The sequence below is a fragment of the Mauremys mutica genome, chromosome 6 (assembly GCF_020497125.1).
Source record: "Mauremys mutica isolate MM-2020 ecotype Southern chromosome 6, ASM2049712v1, whole genome shotgun sequence".
Classification (NCBI taxonomy): Eukaryota; Metazoa; Chordata; order Testudines; family Geoemydidae; genus Mauremys; species Mauremys mutica.
Window position 1 is genome coordinate 65,558,257 of NC_059077.1, and position 19,866 is coordinate 65,578,122.

Genomic DNA, 19,866 nt, shown 5'->3' on the forward strand with positions numbered 1-19,866 from the left:
TATAGCGGCGCCACTCCAGGGGGCGTCCAGCCGATCCACCGAGTGTTGCTAGGGTAAAAATCTTCCGACGAGCCGTGCACGCGGCGCACGCACACCTAACTGGAATGCATAGGAGCAATCACTCGAAGAAGCAGCTCAATTTTTCATTGCCCAAGTTGAGATAGTTCGAGCCTGATTTTCATATTAGGGTACCTTGAATGAACATTATTTGTTTTCTTTCACTTTTAAGTTTTTCCAAGTGGCGGGGGGGGAAAGAGGGAGAAGGAAGAGTAAAAAAATTTGAGACAAAGAAACAGATTTATACCCTTTCAAAAAGATGATTTTGGAAATTTTCATATTTTGTCAATTTTTCATAAAATTTTGAAATAAAAATTGACAAAAATGATTTTTCTTCTACAAACAGGTTTTGTTTTGTTTTTTTGTAAAAAGCAGATTCAACTGGCTCTTGTAAAGGGCCATTGGTTATGGGAGCAAGGCTATGTCAAATAAGTGCACATGAGAGCATGCTCTGGACACAGACAGGCTTTGAACAAGTCTTATCTCCTTTGGTAGCTAATTCATCAGTCAAACACTCATGCCTGAAAACGTTTTATCTCAGGCTCTCACAAGCTTTGTCAGCTGCATTTTCCCAATGGGCCACAGCTATCTCTGAGGTGGGGTCATACATGAGAGAAGTGGCCTCTTATACAGATGTGTCCAGACCTATTGAGGGCTTTGACCATTAAGCTTAGGACATGGACTTCGCACTGGAAGTGAAGAGGGAGCCAATGTTGCATGCTAAACTCTGGGAAAATCATCCTGACAGTTTATCCAGTTAAAACAGTCTCTAATTATCAGTAACAGAACTTTAAAAGAAGCTGCTGCAACCAGCCCTGTTCTGCTCAGCTCAGTGATGGCAGGCCTCAGAAGAATGAAGACATGTTTGTTCTTTGAAAACTTGCTACCACCAACTGCTGCATAGCACAGGGTCAGCAGCAGTGGCCTCTGTTTTGAAGCTCTGCTCCTGCTAATTAGCAAGGAGGCTATGGAAGAAAAGAGATGGGATGGGAGAAGAAACTGAACAGTGAATGGTGACTTAAGGGAATTTAAAAGTCTCCTACATGCTATACTGTGATTATTTGATACAACACCCATATTATAGAAAGGATTTGAATTTACCAGTGTCTCAGGAGTTACCAAAGCTTTGATAAAATTGAGGATAACTTGCAACAGTACCATTCTTTATGCAATCCATCCCTATCACCTATTCCCAGCTTCTGGCAAAGAGGCTAGGCACACCAATGGGGACAGAAGGCCATAAAGATATTTCAAATTGAAAGGAATGTAATAAATTCAGCTTGTAAAAGTGGGGTTCTAATGTGAAGTTTTAGTAAAACCAAGTTTGGATGAAGTGCAGTCAGAGGCTTTATGACAAGGCTGTGTGGCCTCACCATGTGTGATCGTTAGAAATGCTCTTCCACCAATCAAATTGCAACTCTCATTCCAGCCATTTTATAAATGTGTAAGAAATGTACAAATGCAACAACAGGCCTGGCCTAAGTTGGGAGCTGTACATTTCCTGTCTCAGATGAAGCACCACATCTAGGTCCAGAGATCGTTTAGTTCTTCAGACTGTATGCAGACACCATGGAAACTGCACCCTCTCATGTCTTCAATATATTATTTTGCTACTAGCTTCTCCCCCCACTTTAATTCCCTAGAAGCGTGTTACTCTAGAAGAGCTCCTGTGTGATGCTATCCTCTGAAATGCAACTGAAATAAAGAAGTAACATTATGCAGCAGTAGGAAAGTTATCACAAGCTTGTGCCTAGTTTTTCTAGCAGCTGCGGGTTAATAGCCTGTGTTGTCCTAATACTCTGCAAATACAGTTCTCTCCACCCCACAGGAGAGGTGTGGAATATTAACCAGCTGCTGGCCTGAAATCTCAAGAGACTAGCCTAACGCTGACTGTGAATTAATGCTGGGGAGAATATTCTAGTACAGATAGTTTTGGGCTCAGGGTCCATTGGTCTTTTGCCAGTTGCCTAGAGTATAGTTCCTACTGTTTTATGGAATTTCTGAGACTGTGTGATCAGAGAGCTGAAAAGGCGAAACACTGCATGTTTTCCTCAGGTAACACATTTAAGGGGATTGCACAAGGGAGAAAGCACAGAGAAGGACAAGAAGGCTAATCCTTCAGCTAAAACTTAGGAAGTACAAGCAGCAGCTAAGTAAGCTCATCCTATTGAAGCACCTGCAGAAAGAGCAAACAAAGGAGCCACAGAGTTAGAAGAGCAAATATTTGGCCCCCTTATTTTAACTGGCCTGGGACACAGGAGATATGGGATCAGTTCTGAGCAGGGGGTTGCCAGCTCCCACAATTTGGGAGTTTTTCCTTAAAGCCCCTGCTGCTGGAATCAAGAGATTGAATGAGCAGCTCAGCTTTCACTGAAACAAGCAAGTTTCTACCCCCTAATGGTGGCAGAAAAAAAATATATTTAAAATGTCAAGTAAGTGCACCCCAGAGGCTTAAAACCCAAAAGGCAACTAAAAAGGATTCAGAATATATTATTAAAGACCACAGATTCAGGATGTTTGGGAAGCTGAATCATCATTAGTGAACATGTAGGGTTGGAAATACTGGGCACTGGCAGTGTACACTGCCTGTTCAAGTCATGTGATCACTTTTTTTTTTAAAATGAAAGCGGAGATTCTGATGCATGTTTTTTATACCTCATGGCTGGTGGCTGTGAAGAAAAGCTTGAAAACATGGACCAAATGTAACCAATACACTAATGTCTGCCTGAGTCTGCAGACAGCGTGAAACAAAGCCTCTTGAAGGCGTGAACTGCTTCATTATCAGTGGGGTGTTACTTCCAAGCCTCCACTGTTCTGGGGGCTGCACTATCACCCTCCTAGCAAAGGATTCTGTGTGGGGCAGGAAGAGAAGTGTATATGGGGCCCAGAACTCCCTCCAAATGCAGAGGTAAGTACTAGGGGACCCCTTCTGCTGCCATCCCTGCCTCTCTGGGAGGGCAGGGTACCCCTTCCTCTGTTGCTTCCAAAGGGAGGAGGCCCCCAGCTGTTGCTCCTGCCTGTCATCACTTTATCAAGCCTAGTTGTAGATGTCCTAAGCGTCCCTAAGGAAATAAAGACTATTTTCATGCTCAGCTTCTCATCCCCTCTTTTCCCCCTCCCAGTTTCCTTCCCCTCCCACACAAAGAACCGCACAACCCATGTACAGCCATTTTATTAGCTCCCTTTCTCTCTCTCTTCTATTTCCCCACTGCCGGTCACTTTGGCTCCCTGCCTGTTCCCTCATTCCCATGTATACACTTTCCATTAGCTCAAGAACCAAATAGAGGGAAGTTGGTTGTGTTGGAATCACTTGCCTGGATTAGGAGAGGCTTCTGGCAGGGGAGATGGGATAGGTCAGGACTTGCTGGTTTGGGACTCTTGAATGAAGCATGTTTCATCTCTGCAGAATTTCTCCCTAGTCTGGATTAACTCTCCTAATGGTTTTATCTGCAAAACCTTAATAACTGGTTAGTTTTCTAATGGTTAAATGTGGGGGCACTGAACATCTAATATCAAATAATGGCAATAGTATTAATTCACAGCCAACTACCAGACATGGCTGTAAACTATAATATTATACTGAATTGTTTAATACAACGGGATGTTAGCGATGAGAACAATAGCTAAAGTTTTAAAAAGTGGGAGCCTAAAGCCGCAACAGTGGGATTTTCAAAAGCATGTGGGACTTGTGCTCTTAAGTCATTTGACAGGGTAACAAGACTTGTAGATAGGGAGAAGTAGCAGATGGGATAGATCTTGACTTTAGTAAGGCTTTAGATCAGGGGTCTCAAACTCAAATGACCCCGAGGGCCGCATGAGGACTAGTGCATTGGCCCGAGGGCTGCATCACTGACACGCCCCCTTGCTGCCCCTGGCCCCACCCCCAATCCACCCCTTCCATGAGGCCCCGCCCCTGCCCTGTCTCTTCTCCACCTCCTCCCCTAAGCGCACGGCTCCCCGCTCCTCCCCCCTCCCTCCTGGAAAGTGCTAAGCGCCACCAACAGCTGTTTGGTGGCTTGGCGGCGTGGCACTTAGGCGGCGGGTCCCAGAACAGAAGGGGCCCCCCACCGCCGAAGACCGGGCTGCGCTTCGGCGGCGGCGGGTCCCTCTTTTCCCCACCCCGGCCGGTCCCGCTTCCCACCCCGGCCCCGGCCGGTCCCGCGTCCCTCCCCCTCCCCCACCCCCCGGCCCGGCCGGTCTCGCTTCCCTCCCCCACCCCCCGGCCCAGCGCGGCCCCGGCGGGTCTCGCTTCCCTCCCCCACCCCCCGGCCCGGCCCGGCCCCGGCGGGTCTCGCTTCCCTTCCCCCCCCCCCGGCCCGGCCCGGCCCCGGCGGGTCTCGCTTCCCTTCCCCCCCCCCCGGCCCGGCCCGGCCCCGGCGGGTCTCGCTTCCCTCCCCCACCCCGGCCCGGCCCGGCCCGGCCCCGGCGGGTCGCGCTTCCCTCCCCCCCCCCGGCCCGGCCCGGCCCCGCCCCGGCGGGTCTCGCTTCCCTCCCCCACCCCCCCGGCCCGGCCCGGCCCCGCCCCGGCGGGTCTCGCTTCCCTCCCCCCCCCCGGCCCGGCCCGGCGGGTCTCGCTTCCCTCCCCCACCCCCCGGCCCGGCCCGGCGGGTCTCGCTTCCCTCCCCCACCCCCCGGCCCGGCCCGGCGGGTCTCGCTTCCCTCCCCCACCCCCCGGCCCGGCCCGGCGGGTCTCGCTTCCCCCCCCCACGGCCCGGCCCGGCGGGTCTAGCTTCCCTCCCCCCCCCCCCGGCCCGGCGGGTCTCGCTTCCCTCCCCCACCCCCCGGCCCGGCGGGTCTCGCTTCCCTTCCCCCCCCCCAATGCCCGGCCCCGGCCCCGGGGGTCCCGCTTCCCACCCAGGCCCCGGTCCGGCCCCGGCGGCTCCCGCTTCCCCCCCCCCCTTACCCGAGCGCGTCTCCGGCGAGGCCTGAGCTTCGTCCCGCTCAGAGCCGCGTGGTGAGGGGGCGGGGCTGTGAGCTCCACGCCGAGCGCAGCGCTCAGCCCAGAGCTCCCAGCCCCGCCCCCTCCCCACGCGGCTCGGATCGGGGCGGGGCTCAGGCGCTCAGACGGAGACTCGGCGCTCTATGCGCCGAGGCTCCAGGAGAGGGGCGGAGGCGGGAGCCTCCGCTTTTCTCTTGGGGGCCCCTGCGGAGCCCGGGGCCCGGGGCAAATTGCCACCTTTGCCCCCCCCTCTGGGCGGCCCTGGGGAGCTCCGCGGGCCGCATGTTTGAGACCCCTGCTTTAGATACTCTTTTGCATGGCCTTCTCCAAAACCAACTAGGGAAATATAGCCTAGATCAGGGGTCTCAAACATGCGGCCCGCGGGCCGCATGCCCAGGGCCGCCCAGAGGGGGGGGGGCAAAGGGGGCAATTTGCCCCAGGCCCCGGGCTCCGCAGGGGCCCCCAAGAGAAAAGCGGAGGCTCCCGCCTCCGCCCCTCTCCTGGAGCCTCGGCGCATAGAGCCTCGCCGGAGACGCGCTCGGGTAAGGGGGGGGGGGAAAGTGGGAGCCGCCGGGGCCGGACCGGGGCCTGGGTGGGAAGCGGGACCCGCCGGGGCCGGGGCCGGGCCGTGGGGGGGGGGAAGGGAAGCGAGACCCGCCGGGCCGGGGGGGGGGGAAGGGAAGCGAGACCCGCCGGGCCGGGCCGGGGGGTGGGGGAGGGAAGCGAGACCCGCCGGGGCCGGGCCGGGCCGGGGGGGGGGGGAGGGAAGCGAGACCTGCCAGGGCCGCGCCGGGCCGGGGGGGGGAGGGGGAGGGAAGTGAGACCGGCCGGGCCGGGGGGTGGGGGAGGGGGAGGGAAGCGGGACCGGCCGGGGCCGGGGTGGGAAGCGGGACCGGCCGGGGTGGGGAAAAGAGGGACCCGCCGCCGCCGAAGCGCAGCCCGGTCTTCGGCGGTGGGGGGCCCCTTCTGTTCCGGGACCCGCCGCCTAAGTGCCCCGCCGCCAAGCCACCAAACAGCTGTTGGTGGCGCTTAGCACTTTCCAGGAGGGAGCGGGGAGGAGCGGGGAGCCGGTGGAGAAGAGACAGGGCAGGGGCGGGGCCTCATGGAAGGGGTGGATTGGGGGTGGGGCCAGGGGCAGCAAGGGGGCGTGTCAGTGATGCCGCCCTCGGGCCAATGCACTAGTCCTCATGCGGCCCTCGGGGTCATTTGAGTTTGAGACCCCTGGCCTAGATGGAATTACTCTAAGGTGGTTGCATCACTGGTTGGAAAACCGTTCCCCAAGAGCAATCGTCAGTGGTTCAAGGTCACGCTGGAAGGGTATAGCGAGTGGGGTCCCACAGGGATTAGTCCTGGGTTCAGTTCAATAGCTTCATAAAAATGATTTAGATAATGGCACAGAGAGTACACTTATAAAGTTTGCAGATGATACCAAGCTGGGAGGGGTTGCAAGTGCTTTGGAGGATAGGATTAAAATTCAAAATGATCTGGACAAACCGCATTTGTCCTTATTGAATTTAATCCTATTTATTTGAGATCATTTATCCAAAGTATTCCACTTTAGGAAGCATCAATCAATTGCACGCGCGCGCACACACACACACACTGAAATGATTACCTAGGAAGGTATCGGAGGTATCACAAGCTAAATATGAGTCAACAGTGTAACACTTGCAAAAAATAATAATAATTCTGGGATGTATCAGCAAGAGTGTTGTAAGCAAGACATGAGAAGTAATTCTTCCGCTCTACTCTGTGCTGATAAGACCTCAACTGAAATATTGTGTCCAGTTCTGGGTGCCAGTTTCAGGAAAGATGTGGACAAATTGGAGAAAGTCCAGAGGGGAGCAACAAAAATGATTAAAGGTCTAGAAAACATGGCCTATGAGGAAAATTTGAAAAAAAAAATGGGTTTGTTTAGTCTGAAAAAGAGAAGATGGAGGGAGGCCCTAACAGTTTTCAAGTATATCAAAGGCTGTTACAAGGAACAGGATGAAAAATTGTTCTCCTTAAACTCAGAGGACAGGACAAGAAGCAATGGGCTTCACCTCCATGAATTTATCTAGTTCTCTTTTCAACCCTGTTATAGTCCTAGCCTTCACAACCTCCTCAGGCAAGGAGTTCCACAGGTTGACAGTGCGCTGTGTGAAGAACAACTGCCTTTTATTTGTTTTAAACCTGCTGCCCATTCATCTCATTTGATAGCCCCTAGTTCTTATATTATTGGAACAAGTAAATAACTTTTCCTTATTCATGTTCTCCACACCACTCATGATTTTATGTACACTTTATGTATATTACTTTTTAAGTAAGTAATGCCTTACTGCTAAATGATGAACTAGCACTCGGCTCAGCCCTCAAGAGTTAACACGTTGTTAATGTAACCTCTCACACAAGGCAGCATGAACACAAGGGAGGGGAGACAGCATAGCAGACAGCATAGCAGACCTTGTGTGTGGGAGAAAGAGAGATGCACACTGCCCCTTGAAGTAATCTGACCCATTCTTAAGTGCATTGTCTTTTTAAGTGGATCAGGAAGTTGAGACAGCAGCTGCTGCCCCAAGCTCGCTCTCTCTCTCTCTGTCCATGTCCCCTCCCTGTTCTATATGGAGAAGAGGTAACGGGGGTGCAGGAGTGGGGGGGCACTCTGACATTACCCCCCTCCGCCCCCCCGCACAGCAAGCAGGAGTCTCTGAGAGCAGCTCCAAGGCAGAGGGCAGGAGCAGCACATGGCAGTGGGGGACAGGGACAGCTGAACTGCTGGCAATTGCTAGCCTGCTGGGCTGCTGCCGCACAGGGAACTTAGGGGAGTGGGGAGCTGATAGGGGGGCTGCCGGTCCACCCTGGTTCCAAGCCCCCACCAGCTAGCTGCAACAGGCTGCTCTTCCTGCAAGCAGCGGACAAAACAGGTGGCTTCCAAATGACGTTATAAGGAGCAATGCACAACTTTAAAGTTCTCTAATTGATCAGCAATGTAACAACGAAACAATGTTAACCAGGACGACTTTAAGTGAGGAGTTACTGTACTGAGTTATCACAAAAAGCTACTTATTTGATACAGTCTCAGTTCTGGGGGTGAGTAGTTGAGGTGGAAATGGGCAGGTCTGCCTTTCTGCTTGTTATGGAGGAAGCTCCCCATCCTTTCTATCGCTGGGCCATGGCTTTGTGCTGGCATGATGTCTACTTTGGCGTAAGAGAGAGGGTTTGTGCTGCCTTACTACAATCTGGACTCCTGCCCTGGTTTTACTTCAGCCAACTCTCCCTCATACTCAGCAGGCACAGTCCTTGAACACTGATAAAAATGATCAGTGATCATGCTTGAAAAGGAAAAATGATATTAGAAGTAGTCGGCCTACTTTGAAGAGGCTGTCAGTCAGTTTCCTTTTCTCACATGGTTATGATGGCTGGAATTTGAGATAGAAGAGATGCTGTTGATAGTCTTGAACAATCAATTTGAACTGTAATTTGTACAAGCTAAGGTGTTTCATTTCCAGTTTTACTTTAAAAGTAAATAGATTTGGTAAGCTTTCTGGAGAGAAAATAAGTTCCATTGAACTTATGTCTATGTGCCTGTCCTTTGGATCCAGTCAGATTCATTCTTCATAAAGCTATTTAGATGAGACTCCTAGGACAACAAATGCATCCTGACAAGCGTTCCATTTAAGAAGGAAACCAATTACCAGGCTTCCTGAACTGGCATTACTGCATATAGAACGCTATTGAATTCATCAACTCATTGTTCCGACACTTCTAAGAATGGCAATAAGCAGAATCTCTGATGGTAAGGAATCTCAGAAAATACAGGCTACCCTTACACTCTCCTTGTTCTGAATTAAAAGATGGACAGTCTTGAAAGTGATACCCTGAAATGTTTTCCAAGTCAGAGGCCACAGCTGACATCATTCAGCACGTCACTCAAACATGCACAAACTACAAGGTCCATTGTCAGGGCTCCTCTCGTTACAAGATTAGTTACTTCTTGCCAGCCACAGGTAGTGTGAAAATGGTGAGGGGAAAGATTTTTCATATAACTGGACTTCTGCAATTTACATCTATTCAAATTGGTCTCTTACATTTTTAGCCCCTGGCTGGTCTTTTTAAGTAAGTAATACAGAAGTGAAGGTGGATCAGCTGTGTCATTGGTTTGATGGGGTTATAGCAGCTCATTCACTTTAGCGAGGTTCAAAGCCAGCTAGATGGCAAATCAATGACACATTTTTGTGCACTGTCTGAGCTGAACAAGATTTTGCTAATTTGCTTCTAAGTCCCCATTCTATTGCACACTTTGCTGGGCGCTCTCCCTGGACACCAGGCCAAGATGCTTATTTCAGTGATCCATTACTCTGGTCTCTTTCAGAGATTTGGGCTTAATTCTCCACTGTACCCAAGTGGAAAGATCCCCCAAGGACCTTAAGCCAGCTGAGAACTGAGTATATCAGAGCCTACCTCTGCCTCCTCCCCCTCCCTCACATGCTGTGTCTCCTCCTTTCCTCCAAGACGCCTTTGCTTTCCCTTATGCCATGCAGTGGGTTGCAGCACAGTAGATGGCAGACGCAGAACCATCACTGCCACTGGGGAGATTCCTTTGGCTGTTTCAAGTTCAGGGATGGATAATGGTGTGATCATCTTAGACCAGGTTTACCTCCTCTATCACCACTGACCTGCTATTTTCTGTTTGGCTTTGGGAGCAGAGCAGATCTATTACATCTCTCCACCAGACACCGGGTTCTCCTTAACAGCCCAGCTTTTGGACACCTATTGCGTTGCTCAGCCACTTCAATTATACATTTGTTCTGCTTCCTTTATGGCTTAAGCCTTACATTTTTCTTTCCATTTTAGTTTTTGTTACACTAAAGTGCAGGGAACAAACAATAACTAAACTGTATGTTTGCTGAGGATTTCTGGAACAATGTATGCCATAAGATATTTTTGCATCAATACAGAACAAAAATTAAATCTACTAAGCCAATTTTACCCTTGGTGTAATTTCACTGGAGTCATTGGAATTACAACAGATTAATTATACCCCTAGCTTTCAAAGTGCAACAATATGCCATACCTTTCAATACCTCACTGTGTACAATACAGTATAGCATACCTTCCAATACCCCACTGTACACAATATGCCATACCTTCCAACCCACCACTGTATACAATACAGCATATCTTCTAATACCCCACTCTGTAGACAGTATTTTCAGAGCTTGTAACTTATAAATCCCTATTAGGTACCCACGTACTGTAATAGAAATACTATTGATGTATGTATCCATGTAACACTCAGCCACTGCAGGGATGGGTGCTGTAAGGTGACTGTAGCAGGGTGGTCCCCTGCTCCTGCCCTGAAGGGCTTAAAACTGCCCAGGAGAGGGCTGTGGCTGGGGTAGGAAGCCTGGGCTGATTGGGGAAAGTAGGCTCTGCTGTGGCCATGCTCCAATCAGGCCCAGCTGGCCCCTATAAGAGGCTGTGAGCCAGAAGCCCAAACACCCTGTCTCTGTTTGTAGAGGGAGAAGGGCCTGGCTGCAGGGAGCTAGAGACAAAGTATCTGAGTGAAGTAGGGCTGGGGACAGGCTGAGGAGCTGGGGATCCTGGAAAGCCCCAGGCTGCGGCCTAGCAGAAAGCCAAGAGGTACTAGGGGTTGCAGAGGGCAGCCCAGGGGTAGGCCAAGGCAGCAGATCCAAACCCAACCTTGCCAGTGATGAGTAGGCTGATACTGCAGTCTGCCCCAGGGTGTGGGGGCTAGATGATGACTGGCAGTAGCCTTATCCTGAGGCGAGGTGGGGATAGTGGGTGGGGGTTCCCCAAAAAGGGGAGACCCTAAGACTGAGGGGTTACTGCTGAGGGCAGCACCCCAGATAAAAGGGCACTGGGTCCAGGGAGGGATACGGGGGCCAGAGGACAGGCGGATCACCAGCCTGCAGAGGGCACTCCAGAGCTGGAATGAGCTAATTCCCAGGAGTCACCAGCAGGAGGCGCCGCAGGGGTGAGTCCGCTCATCTACAGTGACACTCAAGATCGCTGCAAACCTGTTGTGTAGTTTGTACCTGGTGGGAGAGAGCAGTTAACACTTTGTCCTTCTCCTTTCTTGGCAAACTCTTTGCAGTGAAAACATTGCCATCAATACTACTTTCTGTATATCCAATGTGAGTTGAAAGTGGCTCTCTTGTTACATAGCAAGACCACCAAAATGCTACTATGGGAATAGGGTGCATACGCTGTAGACCTACAGAAAGCAGAGTGCTAATGTAAACAATCCACCTGACCTGTCCACACTTCTTCAATCCGAAGACTTTACATATGAAATGAAGTGCCACCTTGGAAAGGGCTGCTAAGGGCATAGTGTGATATGAGGTCATCAACTAAACATGCTGCACAGCTCTTCCAGCATTAGATACAACTCACACTCCCAGAAAGAACAGGAGAGGGGTTTTTGGTTCTTAGAGGAGCCTAGAATCTGCAACTGCCTCTGTCTCAGGGCTATGAGAGAGGGTGAATAATGAAAATCAAGAGACACATTGCTGGAAAACACATCCACAGCCCTGCTTACTATACACTAGAGCAGTGGTTTTCAAACTGTGGGTCGCAACCCAGTACTGCCGACCGGGCCGTCGGCAGCACTGCCTGGCTAAAGCAGACTAGCACCTACTTGTTCCGACACCACGCTACGCCCTAGAAGCAGCAAGCAGCAGGTCCGGCTCCTAGGTGGGGGGGAGGGGTCAAAGGGCTCCACACGCCTGCCCCCACCCCGAGCACCAGCTCTGCACTGGGGGAGGGAGTCAGTGCCTGCGGGCGAGACCGCACAGAGCCACTTGCACGCCTCCGCCTAGGAGCCGGACCTGCTGCTGGCCATTTCCGGTGCCAGGACAGGCGGGAAGTCTGCCTCTGCACCCTAGCTGTGCTGCTGACTGTGCCCCTTTGCCCCAGCCCTGAGCCCCTCCCATACACCAAACCTCTCATCCCCAGCTTTGCTGGGTCACAGGCATCAACAATTTTCTTCAACTGGGTTGACAGAAAATAAAGTTTGAAAACCACTGCAATGGTTCTTTGAAGCCTATACCGGAGGGAAGAATGGAATGTGGGGATATTACATTGACCGGCCCTGTCTAGGCTAGGAAGTAGGTCGTATTGAAAAATGTGATAGTTCAAGCATGTTAGCAAACACATTTTTAAACACTGCCTATCTTCCCAGTTTAGACCTGCCCATTCAGAAGAGGGGTAAGGAAACGAGGAAGGGGCACCGGGCATGTTTGAACCGGGATTTTCTAACCACTTGAGCATCCAACCAGGGCTCAAGCAGTTCCACCCCAGCTCAGAGAACTGTCCTTGAGCTGCTCTCGTCAATCCCAGTAGTAGGGGCCTTAGTAAGGTGAAGCTCACTTGTCTGCAGACATGACGGCATGAACAGAAAATGGTGGGACCACAATTCCCAGGGATAATTAATTCTAAGGGATTCCAGATGTGTCTGTCAGAGAGGAAATCCAGGGTATTTTAATTCTGACCTGGGATTCTGGGAGGGCAATGGAGTGAGCGAGCAAGCATTCGCCCCAAGCTACCACTACATACACAGACTCTACCCCTGGGCCCTCCCATTTTGCCCTGTCACTGCAAGAAAGAAGCTCACCAGGGCAAGGCAAGCAGCCAAAGAGCACAGGCAAGGTACTCTCCTCCTGACCGGAGGCACATACCTGAGCACAGCTGTAGCTCCCCCCACCCACTCTAGAATTTGCCCCCGCAGGCATCTGGGGAAGGGCATATGACCATTCCTGCCCCTCCCTAGCATTGCCCCTGCTCAAATTGCCTGTTTTTTCGGGGGTTCCCTCAATAACAGTCCCTTTAGGGAACTTGAGCTCTTTGATTCCAGTTCCGCCAATGACATCTTCTCTATTTTACATACATTTTAATATAAACATTAAAAACAAATATTTGATGCCCAGACCCTCATCCTGTCCCCTTTGGCAGAGGTTGCGAGCACATAGCCAAACTAGAGTATTGGTTGTACCACAGACTGAGCTGGTTACAAAGTCTATGAGTCATCCATTGAGGAGACCAACCATCATGAGGGAACTTTCTCTGTCTCCCTGTCACCTGTCTCAAAGTCTTGCCAACTATCTTTCTGCAGAGTCTCCTCCCGCCCTGTGGACCTCTGGCTGGTTTTGTGTCTCTGTAAGCTCCCTCTGGGTGAGGTGTCTGCTGGCTCATGTGCCCTGTTCCTTTGATTCATTTGTCCCTTTTGAGTGGTCATCTAAGGCTACGTTTTTGTCACAAATATTTTTAGGAAAAGCCACAGACAAGTTACGGGCAATAAACAAAAATCCACAGAAGCCTGTGACCTGTCCCTGACAGACATTCACTAAAAATATCCCTGACAAAAGGGGTAGGCAGGTTCAGCACCCACTGCTGCTGGGGCTCCCGGGTCCCCCTGCCCGTGGAGCTGGACAGCTGCGGGGGGGGTCCCCTGCCCCCAGTGGTGGCTGGGCAGCTTAGGGTCTGCCAGCCACCTTCTGCGGCTGGACAGTTGCAGGGTCCCCCCCACCAGGGTGGGGGCTGGGATCTGCAGGGTGGGGCTGGCTGAGAACTCCAGCCTCAGGGCAGAAAAGGTCACGGAGGTCAATGGAAGTCACAGATTCCATGGCTTCCATGACATAATCATAGCCTTCCTCATCTCGTATGAGTTGGGTGACACTGCAGCTCTCTCAACTTGGTCCACTCTTTCTGCTGTCTCTTTCTAATGGCTGGATCCTTACAGGAGTGCCTGTCTACAGGGGCAGTAGGTCCTTGGCTGACCTGTTGTGTTCTAATGTCTGCTTCCTCGAATCTGTTGGCCATCTCCTCTCAGTGGTATCATCATCCTTTGGCTGCAACTGGTCTCCCCTCATTGGTAGCAGGGTTTTGGTGCTTTGCACCATCAATGGCTGCACTGAACTATTGTGGCATCTCTGTGATGGGGTATTCATGTGTGTCAAAAATTCTAACAAGGGGTGTGAACCACAAGAAACAGCTTTGTGTAACAGACTCTTTGCGGTTTTCACAGCTGATTCCACCTTACCATTACTCGATTACTGGATGGTCATAGGTGTATTGATGGAATTGCTCCACTCCAAATACCACAGCCAGAAGCTATTTTTCTATCTAGGCATACACTTGTTCAGTCACTGCTCCTGCAAAAGAGCTACACCCAATCCTTTCTCTGAGGCAGTAGTTGCTGTGCACAGTAAGAGGCACTCTAAATAATTAGAATAAAATAAATAATAAATGGCATGTGTTATGCATGAAGAGGAGGACTGGTCATTCCTCTTAGAAACTATTTAAAATGAATCATACAACTTTCCCCATTAAAAACAAACAAAGCCCGATCACCCAATATACCAGCTATATGTGGCACCAAGACTTTGGAGCATTGCTTTAGGGCATTGCTTTAGGGCAATAAAGAACCCAGGTCTGTATGTAACGGCCACAGTCAAACAATGGGCAGATGACAAATCATTCTGAGCCAGGTAATGGACTGAAGTCTGGCTGAATCCCATGCAGCCTGAGTTAGTTACCATTCTTCATCCATGCTAGTTACACATAAATCAGAGGCTGAAGTTTTCTCCTGTTCTGCCAGTCCTGTCCTCACCAGTCCTGAATCATAAAGATCACTAAGTTCAAGATAAAATGAATCCATCTGGTCCTGCTGAGAGTATCCCAGCACCAATGCCACTTTCTTTCAAACTTCGTGATCTCTATGACCAAGGACAAAACTCTATTTGGCCTCAGAGCATTCTGTTGAGTTTCCACTGTCCTTTCACTCTAGAATACAATTATTTGTGACTTATCTTCTCATTGAGAACAACGCATCAATTGCATATCCTCAGGGGAACCTGTTCTGTTACATATCTTTTGAGTCCAGAAAGGATACCATAATGCTCTAAATAGGCATGTATATGTCATGCTCATGTGTCTTATTCTTTGATTCCTAAGGGCTTGTCTACACTACAAAATTAGGTCGATTTAATTTAGGTCGACCTACAGCCACCGCAGTAATTCAATCAGCTGTTGGTGTCCACACTACCCTCCTTCTGAAGGTGGAACATACGCTCAATAGGAGCGCTTACACCAACTCAAGTGGAGCACTGACAGCTGAGTATAGGGCACTGATCCACGCAGAGCTCACACAGCTGGAGCCCCCTCATCCACCCTGGCGTGACAGCCCAGCTGTGAGCCCCATAGGGGTTCAATTTCACAGCACAGAGACTAGCAGCAGTGAAACTGGCATTCTTGTAAATTTCATGCTGCTACTGTCTCTGCTCAGAGCAGCTGCACTCTGACAACTCTGCGAGCTCTATGGGGAACTGGAAGCCTGGGCACCTGGGCTCGGAGCAGGGAGCCTGGGCAGCAGCCCAGCTGGGAGCAGCAAGGCTTCCAGAGGGGAGCCCGGGCAGCAGCCCAGCTGGGGGCCGGGAGGCAGCCAGGCTGCAGCTGGGAACCCCCACCCACTGTGTGGTGACAGCCCAAGCTGTGAGCCAGGCACAGGGTTCACAGCAAGGAACTGACTAGCCTCTCTCCTCAAATTTTTTGGCTCCTACAAAGAGCTGTGAAATTGACAAGAATTTTAGCCAACAGCCCATGTAAGTAACGCAGTGTCTACATGGACACTGTGTCGCCCTAACTACACTGACATAAGCCCTATGCCTCTCATGGAGGTGGAGTTATGATATCGGTGTAGTATGGCACTTACATCGGCAGGAGCAAGCCTGTAGTTTAGACACTGACATAGTTAGGTCAACATAAGCTGCCTTACATCAACCTAACTCTGTAGACCAAACCTATCCCTCTAGAATCCCTTGACAAGGGGGCAGGGCTAACTCAGGGAGAACAGGAGTTTAAAAAGCCAGCTCCTAGGCGACCAGCAAACAGGAGAGTTTTGTATCTGTCTCTTTCACTCCCTTACACCTAACAAACACTGCCCTTTCCCCCGCCCCCCCAACCCTCCCCCCTGCAAGAGTATAAATAATGAAGGTAGAAGTCTAACAGCAGAGTGGGGGTGATCCAGCTTATTGCACTGAATGCAGAATGTACGATTGCCAGCCCCATGGGCAGATGGTGTATGTATGCATACAGTGCAAGCAGCTCACGGCCCTCAGAGACATCGTACAGGCTCTTGAGATCAGAGTGGCTGAACTGGAGGAGTTAAGGGAGTCACAGAAGTACACAGATGAGACTTTCAGGGACACAGTAGAAAGGTCCCACCCCATCTGACAGCCTCTGTAGGGTTAAGGAGGATGAAAGTCTCAGGAAAGGGGAACATCAAGCTGGAGTGGAAGGAAACAATCCCATAGTTGGGACCCTCCATCCAGAAGATGTCTTGCACTGAGGAGAACTCCTGGAGAGGGAGCCCTGTTACTAGGAAGAGCCAGGTAATAGTAATGGAAGATTTGATTATTAGAAATATAAACATAGTAGAATCCCATTTATCTGATCTAACTGGGACAGGGCTGCCCGGGGCAGGGGGGGCAAGTAGGGCAATTTGCCCCAGGCCCCACAGGGGCCCCCACGAGAATATAGTATTCTATAGTATTGCAACTTTTTTTATGGAAGGGGCCCCCAAAATTGCTTTGACCCAGGCCCCCGGAATCCTCTGGGTGGCCCTGAACTGGGAACGAGACCAGATTGGATAATCAAAAATCCAGATAAACCGGAGAATGGGAAAGTGCAACGATGCACCGCCATCTAGTGATCACAGGAGAGATCACCCCCTTCTGGATCTGTGCATGCTGGTTGTCCAGTAAACATGGCCAGTCGGATAACAGAAAGTCAGATAAATGGGGTTCTACTGCAGTTGGGTTTGTGATAACCAGGAGCACTGCATGGTGAATTGCCTGCTGGGTGTGAAGGTTGCGGATTTCAAGAGACATCTAGACAGACTTATGTGCAGTGCTAGAAAAGCCAATGGGCATGGTACATGTAGGTAACAATGATATAGGGAAAGGTAAGAGAGAAGTCCTGGAGGACAAATTTAGGCTGCTAGGTAAGAGATTAAATTCCAGAACCTCCATAGTAGCATTCTCTGAAATGCTTCCAGTTCCATGCACCACACCAGAAAGAGAGGCAGAACAGCAGAATCTCAATACATGGATAAGACTATTGTGTAGGGAGGACAGTTGTGTAGGGAGGAGATCAGGGGGAACCTGTTTGGAGAAGAAGAGCCTATATATACACAGGAAGGATGGGCTCCATCTAAACCCAAATGGAACCAAACTACTAGCATTTAAAATTAAAATGGTTGCAGAGGAGTTTTTAAAACTACAGGCTGTGGGAAAGCCAAAGCGTGCAGGCGCATGTGGTTTGGGTGGAACATTCCTTAGGGATGAATTTATTAAAGGGGGAACTCTATCCTAATAAAGAGGATAGGAAAGAAGTTGGTATAGTGCAGGTAGAAACTAGCAAAGAATAGTCAAACATACAACACAGGAAGGCAATCAACTGAATACTAACAAAATGTACAAGTGTTTATATACAAATGTTAGAAGCCTAAATACTAATATGGGCAAACTAGAGTCCCTGGCATTAAATGAGGGTATTGATACAATAGGCATCACCGAAACTTGGTGTAATGAGGATAATCAATGAGATACAGTAATAGCAGGGTACAAAATATATAGGAATGAGAAAGTAGGCCACATAGTGGGGGAGTGGCACTAAGAGTGAAAGAAAGCATAGAGTCATCTTATCAAACAGTATCATAGAATCTCCATGGATAGAAATTCTATGCATGAATAATAATAGATTCTTACTGCTTTACTCCTATCGACCACCTGACCAGGATGGTGATGATAACTGCAAAATGCTCAGAGAGATCAGAGAAGCTACAAAAGTAAAAAAAAAAATAATAATGAAATTTCTAGACACCATAAATGACTTATTCTTGGAGCAGCTTGTCCCTGGGGAGACACAATTATTGGTTTAGCCCTATGTGGAGCACAGGATCTGGTCCAAGAGGGAAATATAGCTGAACCACTCAACAATAGCAACCATAATGTAATTAAATTTAACTTCCTGGTAGGGGAAAAAATACCAGAGAAACCCACCATAGTAGCATTTAAACTTTAAAAAGTGGAAGTACACAAAATTGAGGAAGGTAGTTAAAAGGAAATTATAAAGGAACGATCACAAAGGATTAAATGCATACTAACTGCATGAAGACTAGTTAAAAATGCCATAATAGCAGGTCAAACTAAACCAAAAAACAGTAAGAGGGCCCAACAATGCCATCATGGCTAAACAGCAGAGTAAAAGAGGTCATTAGAGGCAAAATGGCATCCTTTCAAAATTGGAAGTTAAATCTAGTGAGAAAAATGGAAAGAAACATGAACTCTAGCAAGCCAAGTGAGAATGTGAAGAGCAACTAGCTAAGGACACAAATATTATCAACAAAAATTCTTTTAGGTACATCAGAAGCAGGAAGCCAGCCTAACAGTCTGTGTGGTCACTGGACAACCGAGGTACTGAAAGAGCACTCAAGGAAGATAAGCCATTGTGGAAAAGCTAGGTGTTCTCAAACTTCATTGCAGCATGACCCTCTTCTAACAAAAACTACTACATGACCCCAGAATGAGGGACCAAAGTCTGAGCCTCCCTGAGCCCCACTGCCCTGGGCAGCAAGGGGGTGGGGTTGGGGTGCAAAGCCAAAGCCCAAGGACTTCAGCCCAGGCGAGGGGGCCTGTAACCTGAGCTCCACTGCCCAGCGCTGAAGCCCTCAGGTTCGACTTCAGCCCCAGACCCAACAAGTCTAAGCCAGCCCTGGCAAACCCATTAAAACGGGGTTGTGACCCATTTTGGGGTCCCGACCCACAGTTTGAGAACCACTGAGCTAAACGAATACTTTGCATTGGTCATCACTGCAGAGGATCTGGGGGGAGATAGCCACACCAATACCATTCTTTTTAGGTGAGAAATCTGAGGAACTGTCCCACACTGAGGTATCAACAGAGAAGGTTTTGGAACAAATTGATAAATTAAACAGTAATAAATCACCAGGACTAGATGGTATTCACCCAGGAGTGCAGAAGGAGCTCAAATAGGAAATTGCAAAACTACTTGTGGCATGTAATCTATTGCTTAAATCGGCCTCTGAACCAGAGAAAAGGAGGGTAGCTAATGTGACACTGCTTTTTAAAAAAAGGCTTCAGAGGCTATCCTGGCAATTACAGACTGGTAAAACTAATTTCAGTACCAGGCTGGCTGAAACTATAGTAAAGAACAAAATTATAATACACCTAGCTAAACACAGTATGTTGAGGAAGAGTCAATATGGCTTTTGTAAAGGGAAATCATGCCACACTAATCTCCATGTGCTTGTTGAGAAGGGTGATCCTGTGTGCTTGGACTTTCAGAAAGCCTTTGACAAGGTCGTCACCAAAGGCTCTTATCCCATGATTGCTTAGTTTGCTTAAGTGGATAGGTTATCTCATGGATCAGTAACTGGCTAAAAGACAGACATAAATGATCAGTTTTCACAATGAAGAGAGTTAAAGTGTGCATTCCCCCAAAGACTGGCACAGGGACCTCTACTATTGAACATATTCAAAAAGGGGTAAACAGTAAGGTGGCAAAATTTGAAGATGATACAAAATTACTTAAGATTACTCATTACTTAAATCCAAAACTGACTGCAGAGAGTTACTGACAAAACTGGTGACTGGGCAACAAAATGGCAGATGAAATTCAATACTGATAAATGCAAAGTAATGTACATTGAATACATAATCCCAAATATACATACAAAATGATGGGGTTCTAGATTAGCTGTTACCATTTAAGAAAGATCTTGGAGTCATGGTGGGTAGTCCTCTGAAAACATGTGCATGGACAAACAAAAAAGCTAACAATGTTAA